Below are 18,900 nucleotides of genomic sequence, written 5' to 3'. Positions count from 1 at the left end.
TCACTCCTTTTTTGTATACATAGTATTTCACTATAGCCCAAGTAAATGCTGTTTTTTTTCTGCCTACGAGTGATTGACAACTCTTTCCACTGAATCTAATTGGAGCAGCTGTACCACGTGGTCCCTGTTTGTCTGCATGGGGGCCTTGGAGTTTGGAGTGACCACAACTTTGCCGGAAGCGTTTTTCGGATGAAAGTGGCATTGGAATAAACTCGTCTCCACGAGATTATTAGGAGCAGCGCAAATAGCGAAACGGCACTAGGGGTGAGTGAAGTTACTAACGAAGTGTGCTTTTTACTGTGGCCTTACCCCGGTTGGTCTGGAAGTGGCTTATACCGGATGACCCGCTGAGTACAATCCAGTTCCCCGGTCTGTGATATATACGGAGGGTGATCAGGTCTCAGTGTGGTTTACCTGGGAGCAGTATGCATGTATTGGAGTAAGTCTCACCTACCTAGGCCATGTTATGCTATTTTTCACAGAGAAGTGGTTGAGTTTACAAAGCAATATCATTTATGGACACCATTTGTTCATCTTCTTACCTTATAATACATTTCCCTGATAATGAGGTGTCTTGGCTGATTGCAGCAGTATATTCAATTATGGCTTTTTGCAAAAGGGTATAGTGCAATAACTAGAGACGCTATCTGTATACATTATATACTTTTCATTATAATTTCACTTATATCGGATTATAATAAGTAGCTCCCTACAATCTGTGGGTGGTAGCTATGGATGACCAAGGAGAACAGGCTATTACACTATTTGCTGATATTGATGAGGACAATTTAGACTCTTTAGACCTGGATGACGTTTTTAAATTTGACTCCCCAAACATCAAATTGGGGGACCTTTTTCAAGATTATGAATATCTAAAGCTCAAAGAACAGAAGCTTAAATGGGACAAATGGATTCTCAATAAATATCTACATTTGAAAATGGTGCCCAGAGGGCTTAGAATCAACAAGTTTCCAACTTATGATGTGAAAGATCAGGATTTTATTGATCGTTGGAATCTTGCACTTACTAATTGTTCTCTAACTTTGATTTCACTGCTTATAGAATATAAGGATGTGTTGTTGTTAGAGGTAAAATCTAAGTTAGATAAGGTGTATTCTGATATGGAAAGATTCAAGGAATATGAGGTTTATTTAAGATTTGAAACCATTTACAAACAGACACTAGAGGAATCCAAGAAATTGGTGATTCAAACTAAACATACCAAGTTCTTGAGAGACCAGAAAGACTATACATCGGGTACTGTCTATATTTGGCGGCGACGCCAAAGAAATAGACAGTGGTCAAATGTGGGTGATCTTGATTGCACCACTGAGAATACCATCCCTTATAAGAGAAGGAATAGGAATAGGAATAAAAGAAAGGGTCAGAGGTATAATAAACAGAGTAAATCAACAGAGTTGGAAAAAGGACAGGATGGTGCTAAGAGAGTGTCATTTCTAGATTCAGGGGGTGATACCTCTGAAGAGGACAGATTTGCCTCAAGCTATGAGGGGGGTTCTAGTGAGGATCAGACATCTGAAATTGAAAATCAAATAGAAATAGCATGTGCCTCAGTTTCCACTAATGTTCCCTCAAAAGGTATATTAAAGAGCTCTGTTCAGCAAGGAGCAAAATCAAAATCGAAATCAGGGCTTAATCAGTTACAGCTCTCTAAACCACAGGTTTTTCAGGGGGCTCAGGACCCACCGGAAGGGGGGGGAAGGGGGAAACAAATTGTGAGAAACTCAAACCCCCAAATACGAGATCAGGATCAACAGAGATATCCTGTGAGAACCACCAGAACCAGGAAACAAAACAAGTATGTTTAGATGCTGTTATAAATATCTCCAAATATTGTCTGACTGGCTTTGAACGTAAGGTTCTCAATTATGGTCTTGGTTTTGTGCCAGCCAAGAAGTTTGATCTTTTTCAAACAATTGTTGATGTTAACAAATTGATTAGGGACCTTACAGTTCATAAATATTTTTCAGGTTCAGAGCACAACGCTGAAGCTCTGGACATGGGAACTATTTTGCCAGATACTGAAGAAACAGGCAATTTGGATTTTATTGATACTTGTACACTCATGTCCCTCGAAAGTTTGTCCAATGAGAGTGATATGGGAGCAATCGGTTCTGTAACCAGTGTTCCCAAATTCAGGTCACCATCTACCTTCTATCCCATGCAAGTGAGGGGCAAAGCACTTGAGGTGTTTCACAAGAGAGTAGTGGAGGATCTCACCAAATTGTCCATGACGGCCACAGGGGGACCCCACAATCTTTCCTTAAAGGAGAAATCAGCTTTAACTGATTTAAAAAACAATGATCAGATTGTGATCAAGCAATCCGACAAGGGTGGCAATGTGGTTGTCATGGACAAAGACTATTATGTGACAGAGGCCCTCCGCCAGCTAAATGACAGTGACACATACTTTGAATTACCAGGTAATCCAACTTTGAAATACTCAAATGAACTACGACATTGGGTGGATGAAGCGGTGGAAGATGGGATTATTGATCATACAACTGCAGACACTATGATGGTTACTAATCCAGTTGTTCCCATCTTCCACCACTTACCCAAGGTGCATAAGAGTATAGTAAATGTGAAAGGTAGGCCAATTGTGGCCGGTATTGGCTCCCTACTTGAGCCACTTTCTAAGTGGGTAGATCATTTTCTTCAACCCATGGTGAAAAGGCTGCCAAGCTATATCAGGGATACCACTCAGGCCATGTGTGTGATGGAGGATGTAGCCTGGAGAAAGGAATATAGTTGGTTGACGATTGACGTTGTTTCCCTGTACTCATCCATCCCTCATACATATGGCTTAAAGGCTATTGAATTCTATCTAGATCTATATACAGATCTTTCTGATAGAACAAAGGAGTTTATTGTGGGGTCAGTCAAATTTTTGCTTGAACACAATTTTTTCATGTTTCAGGGTCGTTACTACCTCCAGAGGTGTGGGACCGCTATGGGGGCTAAATTTGCCCCCTCTTACGCCAACCTCTTTATGGGGTGGTGGGAGAGGTCCTACATCTATGGAGGTAGTGGTATGAATCCCTCTGATCAGGTTATTAAGTATGTACGTTATATTGACGACCTGCTTTTGATCTGGTCGGGTGACTATGTTTCTGCCATGAGATATGTGGAATATTTAAATACCAATGAAGTAGGTATCCAGTTCACCTTTGAGTGGAATAGAACGGATATCTGCTTTTTGGATATTACCCTCAAGGGTATTCCAGATGCGAATAAGGTTGTTTCTTCTCTCTATAGGAAACCCATTGCTGGTAACACCATGCTACACGCTAAAAGTAGTCACCCGAAGCATGTCTTTGACGGTATAGCCAAGGGCCAATTTATGAGGGTGCGACGCAATTGTACCCAGCAATGTGATTTCCAGAAGGAGAGTAAGGACTTGAGCAAGAGACTCAGACAAAGAGGCTATCCGCGAGATGTTGTGTATAAAGCCCAGTCCGAGGTAAACAAAATGGACAGGGCATCTTTGCTCAGAGGTCCTCCAAAAAATAGGAAGCATCTATCTACTGACACCAAACCTAAATTTGTCACACAGTTTTCAAATCAGTACGGAGATGTTTGTAATATTATTGCAAAAAATCTTCCGATACTGATGGGTGACAAAAAATTGAGGGGCAAGGTTGAAGATGGCTGTATGTTTGTAGCGAGACGAGCTGCCACTTTGGGAAACATACTGTCTCCAAGTTTGCTCAAAGAGCCAATTGTCAACAATTCATGGTTAACGCATGAGGGTACGTATAGATGTGGCAGACGCACTTGCACCTCCTGTGATCACATCAGTGTGGGCAGATCATTTGTATCAAGCCAGTCTGGTGAGACATTTAATACAAAGGGATGTATCAATTGTAAGAGTACTTACATAGTTTATCTCATACAGTGTACATGCTGTTTGAAATCCTATGTAGGTAGAACCACTAGGGATGTTGGCACTAGGATCAGGGAGCATTTATCCTATATCTCTGGTGAGAAGCCGTGCTCGGCTCTTTCCAGGCATTTTTTGGATATGCACCATGGTGATGTGACAACTCTCAAGTGGCAAGCGATAGAGCAAATTCCTAAATCACCCAGGGGAGGTGACAGACTAACATCTTTGTGCAGACAGGAAACCTACTGGATATTTAAGTTAAATTGCTTGGTGCCAGTGGGTTTCAATTCTGAACATGACATTCTAAACTTTTGGCACAGATAAGTCAGTCACCATCCGAGTTTAAGATTTAAGCTGAATTATCAATAGTCTTTATATCCACACTACTGTGTACTGTAGGCACAGATAAGTTAGTGACTATACACTTGTTCTTTATATTGGTACCATTTTCAGCATTATGAGTTATATGGTATTTGATGTGAAGTGTAATATTACAGTGTATAATAGTATTATTTGGAATTTTTTCCATGAATTGGTGTGGTTTTTTTTTAGACCTAATTATATACCTCTAGAAATTGCAGGTTACCTTGTAACTTCTATTACCATATGTAGTTTATTCACATTTTTTGACTTTACTCATCATTGCTGTTAGAGGCAATATAGAATAAGGTACTTTATGATTTATTTTTGTAGTTTCTTATTTAGGATATACTGACTATTTAATGTAAAATCTATTTCATTTTTTGCTGCTATTTGACTGTGTCCATGATATCAATGTGATCATAATCCTTTGTGTCTATTCCCTTTCCTTGACATACCCAACTGTTATATAACTGTTTTTATGTTATCTTTGTTATCTAATATCTGTTTTTGACAAATTTCAGGTCTTTATATATTGTCTATAGGTTCTTATCTTATCACAAGCATTACATCTATATGTTTTGTAGGTGTTTATTACGCAGCATTTGTTATTAACCAATCAGTGTGTTTTTTAACCCTTATTAGGGGTAGCAACATGTGTGTACAATTATGTCTATGATTACGGTCCTGTGTGACCGAAACCGGTCAGACGTTTCTGCTTGGCTGCGTTCTGTTTGTCCTGTGCTTTTTGTCTCCTATTTTTAATCAACATGGATTAAAGCTTATTTCGTTTAATATTAGTGTGAGAATCAGTTAATTTTTTCCTCTTTTTTATGTTCTATAACAGTAACAGAACACTAAATACATATACATGTTCTATAACAGTAACAGAACACTGTAAATACATATACATGTTCTATAACAGTAACAGAACACTGTAAATACATATACACGTTCTATAACAGTAACAGAACACTGTAAATACATATAGATGTTCTATAACAGTATCAGAACACTATAAATACCTATACATGTTCTATAACAGTAACAGAACACTAAATACATATACATGTTCTATAACAGTAACAGAACACTGTAAATACATATACATGTTCTATAACAGTAACAGAACACTGTAAATACATATACATGTTCTATAACAGTAACAGAACACTAAATACATATACATGTTCTATAACAGTAACAGAACACTGTAAATACATATACATGCTCTATAACAGTAACAGAACACTGTAAATACATATTCATGTTCTATAACTGTAACAGAACACTGTAAATACATATACATGTTCTATAACAGTAACAGAACACTGTAAATACATATACAGGTAGCCCTCAGTTTACGCCAGGGTTAGGTTCCAGAAGGAATGGTTGTAAATCGAAACCGTTGTAAATTGAAACCCAGTTTATAATATAAGTCAATGGGAAGGGAGGGAGTTAGGTTCCAGGCCCCTCTCAAAATTGTCATAAGTAACACCTAATACATTATTTTTAAAGCTTTGAAATGAAGACTTTAAATGCTAAACAGCATTATAAACCTAATAAAATAATCACACAACACAGAATATATAATTAAACTAAGTTAAATGAACAAAAACATTTGCTAAACAGCATTATAAACCTAATAAAATAATCACACAACACAGACTTCACTTGCATTTTTCTGCAAACAATTCTTTCTATGTTTCCAATCTGGACTGATTTATAGACAGGAAGATCTTGTTCCTTTGAAATCTGCTCGATAGCTCAGGTCTGGTTAAACTGATTAATTTCAGCTTGCTTGGCTTTGCTGCAACACAAGCGGACAGCTCCACCTACTGGCTATTTTAATCAATGCACTGCTTCTCAATGCTTTTCAATAGCAGTCACATGACTGGGAAAAAGGTTGTTATTCTGAAACGGTGCAAATTGAACCGTTGTAAACCGAGGGCCACCTGTATATATATATATATATATATATATATATATATATATAAAATGTTTGTGCTTCTGCAGGCCTGTAGCAGTGGCACGAGCTGCTACTTTAACTTTAAGCTGCTGTCTAGCTGATCCTCTGCTGCCCTAAAGATGCTTTCCATATGAAATAAGAAGATAACTTATTTCCATTAACAAAAATAAGGTGTCAAGCTGCAGCAGAGCCAAATAACCCCAGAAACTTATCACAGATAAAACATTTTTTTTTTCATGATGAACAATAAATCTGAAATGACTTGTTTGTATCTGCCCATGTCTATTGGCTTATTATTAGAGCTGTAGGGTATTGTATGGGACACTGCACCTTTAGATTTATTTTTGTATTTGTAATATCTAGTTTTGCTAATTGAAGCTTAATAGTCCTCCAGGACATACCCATTTAAATTGACTGAGACTGCAGAAAGAACAGACCTGCTCATATCTATTTCTCCATGCACAAAGGACAACGTTTAGGTATTGAAATAATATGATAATTATGGATGGGGTTTTCAATGAAGAAAACCAGCTATTTCAGATACAAATATCTCACTGTCCTACACTCCACTTTATGTTGCAGCAAAATAAATAACCTCATTTTCATATATTTCTATGAAGTCATCATATTTTCAAAAAACAAAATAAAGTTAAATTAGCATCATGTAAGCACTTTTATACACCCCAAAAGGTAAAATGAAATATTGGGAGAAAAAGTAGAGTACACTGACCCTTTCAGTATGCTACATAAATCTTAAGCTTGTTTCCATTACAATATGTTTGTAGCATTTAGTTTTAAACAGATCACAATTTTATTTAAAAAAAAAAAAAGTAAAACTCATTTTATGCAGAAGACTTCTCAAAGTTATACCAAGGGACGGCCTATTTTTTTATTGCACAATATTAAACATTGCAAGCTTTGATTTATGGAATCAGACCAAATGCACAAACCTGCTATGTGTTTGGTAAAACGTCATTGAGAAGACATTTAAGGGACAATGTACTGAGGCAAATATCTGATAAGAGTTCATGGTATTCCAAGCAATGAGTACAACTTCCCTATGGCAGGTTGATTTCTGCTGCTGTCTCTTCTTTACAAAGCTTTTATATAGAGCATACTGCAGTATTAATTTTCAGTATGGCAGTTTCTACTGAATCAGCAGCTATTTCAAATGACAAAATTAAGGTAAAATCTTTTTTTTTTTTTAAATGTAATACTTTCTAGTGGGTAAAATCATTATTGGGAACAGATTAAAGAAAACATTTTACAGCAGAAGAATGATTTGACAGGGACAGGGGTTAGGCAACCCCCCAGACAAAACAACAACTTGATAATAGTGCTAAAATAAGTTTCTGATATGGAAAGTCCCGCTACCACTACCTATAGCTGTTAATCATTACAGGATAGATATAGACAATAGTTATAAAACACAAGATGAGGCAATAAGATCATAAGAGTGGCACAAGAAAAAATAATCTTCAATGATAATATCTTTATGAGCATAGTTAATTTCCACTTGTGTTTCCAATGACTTATACCAGTTGCAGAGTACAAAATGTAATGGAAATTGCTTATAGGTTTAGATTTGGATATAAAATATATGTTTTCTTTCATACAGGTGGTGAGAGTCCCCGATCCATTTCTCATGGGAATTACTCTTCTCTACCACTAGGAGGAGGCAAAGATTCCCAAACCCCAAGAACCCTATAAAACCTCTCCCACTTCACACATACCTCAGGCTTTACTTTGCCCCTGCTGGAGGTGGTTGAAAAATGAAGATGTGCATGTGATTCTTCAGAGAGAGTGGTTTTTAATCTATATTGAGGTCCGGTTCCCCTCATAGTACAGTGCTTGTCAGAGGCATGTATTTGGGGTATGGTTTATGTTTCTTTGTTTCACCTCATGTGAAATCTTTTATAAACCCTCTGTAATTGGTCGCAGGGACATGTCTTCTGCCTCTCTTTATGGATCTACAGATATACTCCTATTCCATAACCTTGCTGATGTGTTTCAGTACTGGTTTGGTTTTCTGCTCCTTGATTGCTAGTAGACTAGTGTCTGTTGGGAAGTATATTTTATTTTTAAACAATAGTACCATATAGACAATCATTTTAGCTATGTTGTGGGCACTTTTTGATTTAAAAATGTGTATCTGTATATATTTTTATATATATAGCCCTGGGACAGATCTTTCACTATTTCCCTTGCTTCTGTGTGCGGCATTTTGTATTGGCGCGCATCCCAATTGCGCACATTGGATTTACGCTCATCGGGGTAGCATAAGTCCCTTAGTTTCCTAGGAGCTGCAGGTATTTTCATGCGCTGGGTTTGTTGTCAGGTTAACGCACGTCCCTTAGTACTGCAGGTATTTTGTGCGCTGGGTTTGCTTGTTTGGTTACAGTCCCATTTAAACAGTTAGTTGTTTGGCGTATTCGGAAGTAATGTTTTTTTCTCCTATTCTTTTCAGCTCGGCTTAGTGCACATTGACCAAGATTACAAGTTGCTAAAAAAATGGCTTTTAAGTGAGGAATGGTCAGCTACATGGTATTACAAGTCGCGTGGTATGGCTTTACCGCAATCGTTATGGCCTATACTGCAATGATCCATTCCGCAAACAAAAAAGTTTCACAAAACCCATAAAAAATATGTTACAAAGTACACTAACACCCATAAACTACACTATTAACCCCTAAACCACCATCCCCCAATATTGTAACTAAGAAATAAAGCTGTTAACCCCTTAACCGCAGTCCCCCCACATCGCAACTACTAAAATAAACCTAATAACCCCTAAATCGCCATCCCCCACATCGTGACTACTAAAATAAACTTATTAAACCCTAAACCGCCGCCCCCACATTGCTACTACTAAAATAAACCTATTAACCCCTAAACCGCCATCCCCCACATTGCGACTACCTAAATTAAACTATTAACCCCTAACCCAACAAGTTACAATATAATAACTACCTTAAAGGGACAGTCTACACCAGAATTTCTATTGTTTAAAAAGATAGATAATCCCTTTATTACCCATTCCCCAGTTTTGCTTAACCAACACAGTTATATTAATACACTTTTTACCTCTGTGATTACCTTGTATCTAACCCTCTGCAGACTGCCCCCTTATCTCAGTGCTTTTGACAAACATGCAGTTTAGCCAATCAGTGCAGACTCCTAAATAACTCCATGGGAGTGAGCACAATGTTATCTATATGACACACATGAACTAGTACTGTTTGTGAAAAACTTTCAAAATGCTCTGAGCTAAGAGGTGGTTTTCAACGGTTTAGAAATCAGTTTGAGCCTACCTAGGTTTAGCTTTTCAAAAATACCCCCAAGAGAACAAAGCAAATTTAATGATAAAAGTAAATTGGAAAGTTGTTTAAAATTGCATGCCCTATCTGAATCATGAAAGTTTAATTTTGAGCACACTGTCCCTTTAAAATAAATAAAAACTTACCTGTGAAAAAAATAAAACCTAAGCTTAAACTCTAAAAAAATTAACATTACAGAAAATAATAAAAAATCTAAAATTACACAAAATTAAACAAATCTAACCTTGCAGAAAAAAAACAACCTAACATTACATTTAAAAAAAAAATAACATTACTGAAAAAAAATAGCTAAGATTACAAAAAATAAAAAAATAGCAAACGAAATTATCCAAAATAAAAAAAGTTATTCCTAATCTAATACCCCTTTAAAAACAAAAAAGCCACCCCAAAATAAAAAAAACCTAATCTAACTATAAACTACCAATAGCCCTTAAAAGGGTCTTTTGTAGGGCATTGCCCTAAAGATATCACCTCTTTAAAAAAAAAAAAAAAAAATACAAAGTCCCCCCGAAAATTATAACACACCCAACCACCCAAAATAAAAAGCACCTAACTAAAAAAAAAACTAATCTGCCCATTGCCCCTAAAGAGGCAGTTATATGGGCATTGCCCCAAAAAAACAAAAACAGACACTAACCCCAAAATAGGTCTTCTGAGGCGCGGATCCGGAGCGGTGGTCCTCGCATTCCTATTTGATCAAAGTATAATCAGCCAATAGGATGTAAGCTGCTCTCATCCTATTGGCTGATTTCAATGTTTTAGCCAATAGGAATGCAAGGGTACCCAATATAAAAGGGGTACCTTGCATTCAATCTTCAGTGTGCAGTAGACAATCGCATGAAGAGGAGCCTCCACATCTCTGATGACTGCTGCCAGGCACCACCGCTCCAGATCCGTGCCTCCGAAGACCGCTCCGCACCTCCAGCAAGAATATAAAAAGATGGTCCAACGATGGAAGAAGATGGATCCGCCCGGATGAAGACTTTTTGCTGCCTGGAAGAAGATGCATCGCCAAACTTCAGTAATGACGAGTACCTATTTTGGGGTTAGTGTTAGTTTATTTTTTTCGGGTGTTTTTTTTTTTTTTTTAGATTAGGGCTTTTTTTTTTATTTTTATGGGCAGTAAAAGAGCTGAGTGCCCATACAAATGCCCCTTTAGGGGCGATGGGTAGATTAGTTGTTTTTTTAAGTTATGTGCTTTTTATTTGAGGGGATTGGGTGGGTGGGATGTCTTTAGTACAATGCACTACAAAAGGTCCTTTTAAGGGTTATTGGTAGTTTATTGTTAGATTAGGGCTTTTTTATTTTGGGGTGGCTTTTTGTTTTTAAGGGGGTATTAGATTAGGAATAACTTTTTATAGTGGTACGGCCCCATTTTGCGTAGTGTGTACACAACAGCTATACCGCACAACTTGTAATCTTGGTCATTGTTACTGTAAAGCGGTTTTATAATGTTTATCATATTGCTTTGCCATATGCTATAATGGAGCAGCAGGATTCTGTCCCTAAATGTACCCAAGAAACTGAGTCTCCTGAACACCATTATTAGGAAGTGTGTTTATTGTAAAAAAGCTGAAGTGAACTCTTCAGCTCATTTATGTGGCTCATGTTTAGATTTGTTAATGCATTCAGACCAATCTAATGCTTTTTCTTTGGGTTCTAATACACCTACTGTTTGTTCATTACAGTGGTGCGGCCTGCTATGAAATCATTCATCAAGGCTGCTGGCTCTGAGATGCTGGCTGCTCTCTTTCACTACATTCCAGTGTTGAAGTGTTTGCACATGTGCAGCAACTCTCCTTCAAAACCTGCAGTGTAACTTAGGTCTATAATGGTGGCACCCATGATTAGAGGAAGGTGCATGAAATGTATTTAGAGTTTAATGTTCCTAAATATAATTAAATATACATTTTTATTTCAGCGTTTAATATATTAAGGGCTAGATTACAAGTGGAGTGCTTGAGCGTTAACTTCACTAGATGTAAGCTTTTGCACGTGTTGAGTTGCACTCGTATTATGAGATGAAAGTAAACTTTTTTCGCTTGCACATTTACCAATGAGCGTAAAAAGATGAACTTAGGCTATTGTATTCCCCCATAGAATTCAATGGAGCAAAAAAGGGGGGGGGGGGAAACACTCTACTAGCGCACAAACAGGACCCCATATTCTTAAAGTGAAAGTCAATCCTAGTGTTGTACAAACGCTAGGATTGACTATTGAAACCATTCATGAAGTATAAGCTTTATTTGTTTCAATAGTCAATCCTAACGTTTGTAAAACGCTAGGATTGACTTTCACTTTAAGTGCGCTAACCCCACATGAAAATATGAATATTTGACATTCAAATGTTCTTCACATAGCAGAATGTTATATTTATTCATAAATACATATTTCTACATATAGCTGACGCCATTTTATATATTTATATATATATATATACTGTATATATATATATATATATATATATATATATATATACATATATATATATACTGTATATGTATATATATATATATATATATATATATATATATATATAAAGAGAGAGATACAGTATATATATATATAAAGAGAGAGATACAGTATATATATATATAAAAAGAGAGAGATACAGTATATATATATATATAAAAAGAGAGAGATACAGTATATATATATATATAAAGAGAGAGATACAGTATATATATATATAAAGAGAGAGATACAGTATATATATATAAAAAGAGAGAGATACAGTATATATATATATATAAAGAGAGAGATACAGTATATATATATATAAAGAGAGAGATACAGTATATATATATATAAAGAGAGAGATACAGTATATATATATAAAAAGAGAGAGATACAGTATATATATATATATAAAGAGAGAGATACAGTATATATATATATAAAGAGAGAGATACAGTATATATATATATATAAAGAGAGAGATACAGTATATATATATATAAAAAGAGAGAGATACAGTATATATATTTATTTAATGTGCATATCATGTGATGTTAAAACATTGTGGAATGTATGAGGTTATACCGTCGAAATTTGCTACCTTCATGTGTGCATGTTTTTTAATTATGTAATTGCATTGTACACATTCTTTTCAAACCTATGTGTAGTGCGATTATGTAATTCTGAGAATGCGCTCATGAAGGTAGCAAATTCCAACGAGGGAGCAGAATCTGACAGAACACTGGCTCCTAAGCATACGTCTCTGCTTCTCAAAAAAAGATACCAAGAGAAAGAAAATATCATAATTCAGATAACATGTAATTTAAAAAAAAAAAATACCAATTTACTTATATTTTGCAATTGTGCACAATATTTTGTATGTACAGTACACTTTCTGAGGCACCAGATCCTACTGAGCATGTGCAAGAGTTCACAGTCTAGAAATATGAGTCTGTGATTGGCTGCTGCCTGTCACTAAAAAGCAGAGGGCAAAAAATTGAAGGATACTTTGAAATGTGTCCAAAAAAAATCAACTGCTCATTTGAAATACATAGTAAGATCGCATTGTCTTTTAATTATGCATTATTATGCTGTTTTTAAAAGTGCTATAATGCCTTTTCCATTTAGGCAATAGGCATTGCTAACTCTGCTAAACTACGTAACAACAGGATTCAAAAACATTTTCATTGCAAAGAAAACAAACTGAACCATACGTCAGGCTACTCTTTTTCATATAGTGTGATCAAAATGTCAAATTGATGTGTCATTAAGTTCTTTCATAAGAATATGATAATTGGTGGAAAATCCCACAGAAAGGCTAGAACTTCATAAGAGACATTTGTGTCATATTCATGCTGTGCACACTAATTCTTTTACATACAGAATCATTATTTGTATGAGGTAATTCATGCCTAGGGCACCTTGTTTGAGAGGAAAACCAATTCTGCCTGATGAATTATTTAACATTTGAAATGCACTTTCTAACATTATATATTCTGTATTATGGCTGTTCAGAATCTGTACTGGGCAATAGATAAGGTCTTAAAGGGACACTCTAGTCAGAAAGAAGATACAGTTTTAAGACACTTTCCAATTTACTTCCATCATAACATTTTGCACAATCTTTTTATATTCACACTTTTTGGGGAACAAGATCCTACTGAGCATGTGCACAAATTATGGTGGAGATAAAATCATGACATTAAAATCCTCCATATCACAAAAGTAAATCAATAGAAATGATTGCATAGGCAATTAGCACATCTAGGCAGGTATCCCCGCTTGCCTTCACCCTAGCCTAGATGTGCTAATTGCCTATGCAATAATTTCTATTGATTTATTTTTGCGATATGGAGGATTTTTATCTCATGCTTTTATCTCCACCATCATTTTAATTCATTTTGATTTTGCCCTGGAATGAGCTTTACCTAACAGCAATAAAAAATCTATCTACTGCTGATGAATTCTAATAAGAACAAAAAACATAATTTATGTAAGAACTTACCTGATAAATTCATTTCTTTCATATTGGCAAGAGTCCATGAGCTAGTGACGTATGGGATATACATTCCTACCAGGAGGGGCAAAGTTTCCCAAACCTTAAAATGCCTATAAATACACCCCTCACCACACCCACAATTCAGTTTAACGAATAGCCAAGAAGTGGGGTGATAAGAAAGGAGCGAAAGCATCAAACAAGGAATTGGAATAATTGTGCTTTATACAAAAAAATCATAACCACCACAAAAAAGGGTGGGCCTCATGGACTCTTGCCAATATGAAAGAAATGAATTTATCAGGTAAGTTCTTACATAAATTATGTTTTCTTTCATGTAATTGGCAAGAGTCCATGAGCTAGTGACGTATGGGATAGCAGATACCCAAGATGTGGAACTTCCACGCAAGAGTCACTAGAGAGGGAGGGATAAAATAAAGACAGCCAATTCCGCTGAAAAAATAATCCACAACCCAAATCAAAAAATTGAAATAATAAGCAGAAGAATCAAACTGAAACAGCTGCCTGAAGTACTTTTCTACCAAAAACTGCTTCTGAAGAAGAAAAAACATCAAAATGGTAAAATGTAGTAAAAGTATGCAAAGAAGACCAAGTTGCTGCTTTAAAAATCTGATCAACAGAAGCTTCATTCCTAAAAGCCCAGGAAGTAGAAACTGACCTAGTAGAATGAGCCGTAATCCTTTGAGGCGGGGATTTACCCGACTCTACATAAGCATGATGAATCAAAGACTTTAACCAAGATGCCAAAGAAATGGCAGAAGCCTTCTGACCTTTCCTGGAACCAGAAAAGATAACAAATAGACTAGAAGTCTTTCTGAAATCTTTAGTAGCTTCAACATTATATTTTAAAGCTCTTACTACATCCAAAGAATGTAAAGATCTTTCCAGAGAATTCTTAGGATTAGGACACAATGAAGGGACAACAATTTCTCTACTAATGTTGTTAGAATTCACAACTTTAGGTAAAAATTTAAATGAAGTCCGCAGCACCGCCTTATCCTGATGAAAAATCAGAAAAGGAGATTCACAAGAAAGAGCAGATAACTCAGAAACTCTTCTAGCAGAAGAGATGGCCAAAGGAACAAAACTTTCCAAGAGAGAAATTTAATATCCAGAGAATGCATAGGTTCAAACGGAGGAGCCTGTAAAGCCCTCAGAACCAAATTAAGACTCCAAGGAGGAGAGATTGACTTAATGACAGGCTTGATACGAACCAAAGCCTGTACAAAACAATGAATATCAGGATGATTAGCAATCTTTCTGTGAAAAAGAACAGAAGGAGCAGAGATTTGTCCTTTCAAGGAACTTGAAGACAAACCCTTATCCAAACCATCCTGAAGAAACTGTAAAATTCTAGGAATTCTAAAAGAATGCCAAGAGAATTTATGAGAACACCAAGAAATGTAAGTCTTCCAGACTCGATAATAAATCTTTCTAGACACAGATTTACGAGCCTGTAACATAGTATTAATCACTGAGTCAGAGAAACGTCTATGACTAAGTATCAAGTGTTCAATCTCCATACCCTCAAATTTAATGATTTGAGATCCTGATGGAAAAATGGGCCTTGAGATAGAAGGTCTGGCCTTAACGGAAGTGTCCAAGGTTGGCAACTGGCCATCCAAACGAGATCCGCAAACCAAAACCTGTGAGGCCATGCTGGAGCCACCAGCAGTACAAACAAACGCTCCATTAGGATTTTGGAAATCACTTTTGGAAGAAGAACTAGAGGCGGAAAGATATAAGCAGGTTGATAAATCCAAGGAAGCGACAACGCGTCCACCGCTTCCGCCTGAGTATCCCTGGATCTGGACAGATACCTGGGAAGTTTCTTGTTTAGATGAGAATCCATCAGATCTATTTCTGGAAGTCCCCAGATTTGAACAATCTGAAGAAATACCTCTGGGTGGAGAGACCATTCGCCCGGATGTAACGCCTGGCAACTGAGATAATCCGCTTCCCAATTGTCTATACCTGGGATGTGAACCACAGAGATTAGACAGGAGCTTGATTCCGCCCATACAAGTATCCGAGATACTTCTTTCATAGCCTGAGGACTGTGAGTCCCACCTTGATGATTGACATACGCCACGGTTGTGACATTGTCTGTCTGAAAACAAATAAATGATTCTCTCTTCAGAAGAGGCCAGAACTGAAGAGCTCTGAAAATCGCACGGAGTTCCAAAATGTTGATGGGTAATCTCGCCTCCTGAGATTCCCAAACCCCCTGCACTGTCAGAGAGCCCCATACAGCTCCCCAACCTGAAAGACTTGCATCTGTTGAGATCACAGTCCAGGTTGGACGAACAAAAGAGGCCCCTTGAATTAAACAATGGTGATCCAACCACCAAGTCAGAGAAGATCGAACATTGGGATTTAAGGATATTAAATGTGATATCTTTGTATAATCCCTGCACCATTGGTTCAGCATACAAAGCTGGAGAGGTCTCATGTAAAAACGAGCAAAAGGGATTGCGTCCGATGCAGCAGTCATGAGACCTAGAATTTCCATGCACAAAGCTACCGAAGGGAACGATTGAGACTGAAGGTTTCGACAAGCTGAAACCAATTTCAGACATCTCTTTTCTGTTAGAGACAAAGTCATATACACTGAATCTATTTGAAAACCCAAAAAGGTTACCCTTGTCTAAGGAATCAAGGAACTCTTTGGTAAATTGATCCTCCAACCATGTCTTTGAAGAAACAACACAAGTTGATTCGTATGAGATTCTGCAGAATGTAAAGACTGAGCAAGTACCAAGATATCGTCCAAATAAGGAAATACCGCAATACCCTGTTCTCTGATTACAGAGAGAAGGGCACCGAGAACCTTTGAAAAGATCCTTGGAGCTGTTGCTAGGCCAAACGGAAGAGCAACAAACTGGTAATGCTTGTCTAGAAAAGAGAATCTCAGGAACTGATAGTGATCTGGATGAATTGGAATATGAAGATATGCATCCTGTAAGTCTATTGTAGACATATAATGCCCTTGCTGAACAAAAGGCAGAATAGTCCTTATAGTCACGATTTTGAATGTTGGTATCCTTACATAACGATTCAATATTTTTAGATCCAGAACTGGTCTGAAGGAATTCTCTTTCTCTGGTACAATGAACAGATTTGAGTAAAACCCCAGACCCTGTTCCAGAACTGGAACTGGCACAATTACCCCAGCCGACTCTAGGTCTGAAACACATTTCAGAAATGCCTGAGCCTTTACTGGGTTTACTGGAATGCGTGAGAGAAAAAATCTTCTCACAGGCGGTCTTACCTTGAAACCTATTCTGTACCCTTGTGAAACAATGTTCTGAATCCAAAGACTGTGAATCGAATTGATCCAAACATCTTTGAAAAATCGTAACCTGCCTCCTACCAGCTGTGCTGGAATGAGGGCCGCACCTTCATGCGGATTTAGGAGCTGGTTTTGACTTTCTAAAAGGCTTGGATTTATTCCAGACTGGAGAAGGTTTCCAAACGGAAACTGTTCCTTTAGGGGAAGGGTCAGGCTTCTTTTCCTTATTCTGACGAAAGGAACGAAAACGATTAGCAGCCCTATATTTACCTTTAGATTTTTTGTCCTGAGGCAAAAAGGCTCCCTTCCCCCCCAGTAACAGTTGAAATTATTGAATCCAACTGTGAACCAAACAATTTATTACCTTGGAAAAAAAGAGAAAGCAATGTTGACTTAGAAGTCATATCTGCATTCCAAGACTTAAGTCATAAAGCTCTTCTAGCTAAAATAGCTAGACATATACCTGACATCAATTCTAATGATATAAAAAATGGCATCACAAACAAAGTTATTAGCATGTTGAAGAAGTTTAACAATGCTATAAGCATTATGGTCTGACACTTGTTGCGCTAAAGCCTCCAAACAGAAAGTGGAAGCTGCAGCAACATCAGCCAAAGAAATAGCAGGTCTAAGATGATTACCTGAACATAAATAAGCCTTCCTTAGAAATGATTCAAGTTTCCTATCTAAAGGATCCTTAAAAGAAGTACTATCTGCCGTAGGAATAGTAGTACGTTTAGCAAGAGTAGAGATAGCCCCATCAACTTTGGGGATTTTTTCCCAAAACTCTAATCTATCAGATTGCAAAGGGTACAATTTCTTAAACCTTGGTGAAGGAGTAAATGAAGTACCCAGACTATTCCATTCCCTAGAAATTACTTCTGAAATAGCATCAGGAACTGGAAAAACTTCTGGAATAACTACATGAGGTTTAAAAACTGAATTTAAACGCTTATTAGTTTTAATATCAAGAGGACTAGACTCCTCCATATCTAATGCAATCAACACTTCTTTAAGTAAAGAACGAATAAACTCCATCTTAAACAAATATGAAGATTTATCAGTGTCAATATCTGAGGCAGAATCTTCTGAACCAGATAGATCCTCATCAGAAATAGATAAGTCAGAATGATGGCGGTCATTTAAAAATTCATCTGAAATATGAGAAGTTTTAAAAGACCTTTTACGTTTACTAGAAGGAGGAATAACAGACAGAGCCTTCCGAATAGAATTAGAAACAAATTCTTTTACATTAACAGGAACATCCTGAACATTAGATGTTGAAGGAACAACAACAGGTAATGGATTATTACTAATGGAAACATTATCTGCATTAGAAAGTTTATAATGACAACTAACACAAACTACAGCCGGAGTAACAGTTACCAAAAGTTTACAACAAATGCACTTAGCTTTGGTAGAACCAACATCAGGCAGCATCTTTCCAGAAGTAGATTCTGATCCAGGGTCAGGTAGTGACATCTTGCAATATGTAATAGAAAAAACAACATATAAAGCAAAATTATCAAATTCCTTAAATGACAGTTTCAGGAATGGGAA

The sequence above is a fragment of the Bombina bombina genome, chromosome 7 (genome assembly GCF_027579735.1).
Source record: "Bombina bombina isolate aBomBom1 chromosome 7, aBomBom1.pri, whole genome shotgun sequence".
In the NCBI taxonomy this organism is placed as follows: domain Eukaryota; kingdom Metazoa; phylum Chordata; class Amphibia; order Anura; family Bombinatoridae; genus Bombina; species Bombina bombina.
This window is presented reverse-complemented; position numbering follows the sequence as displayed.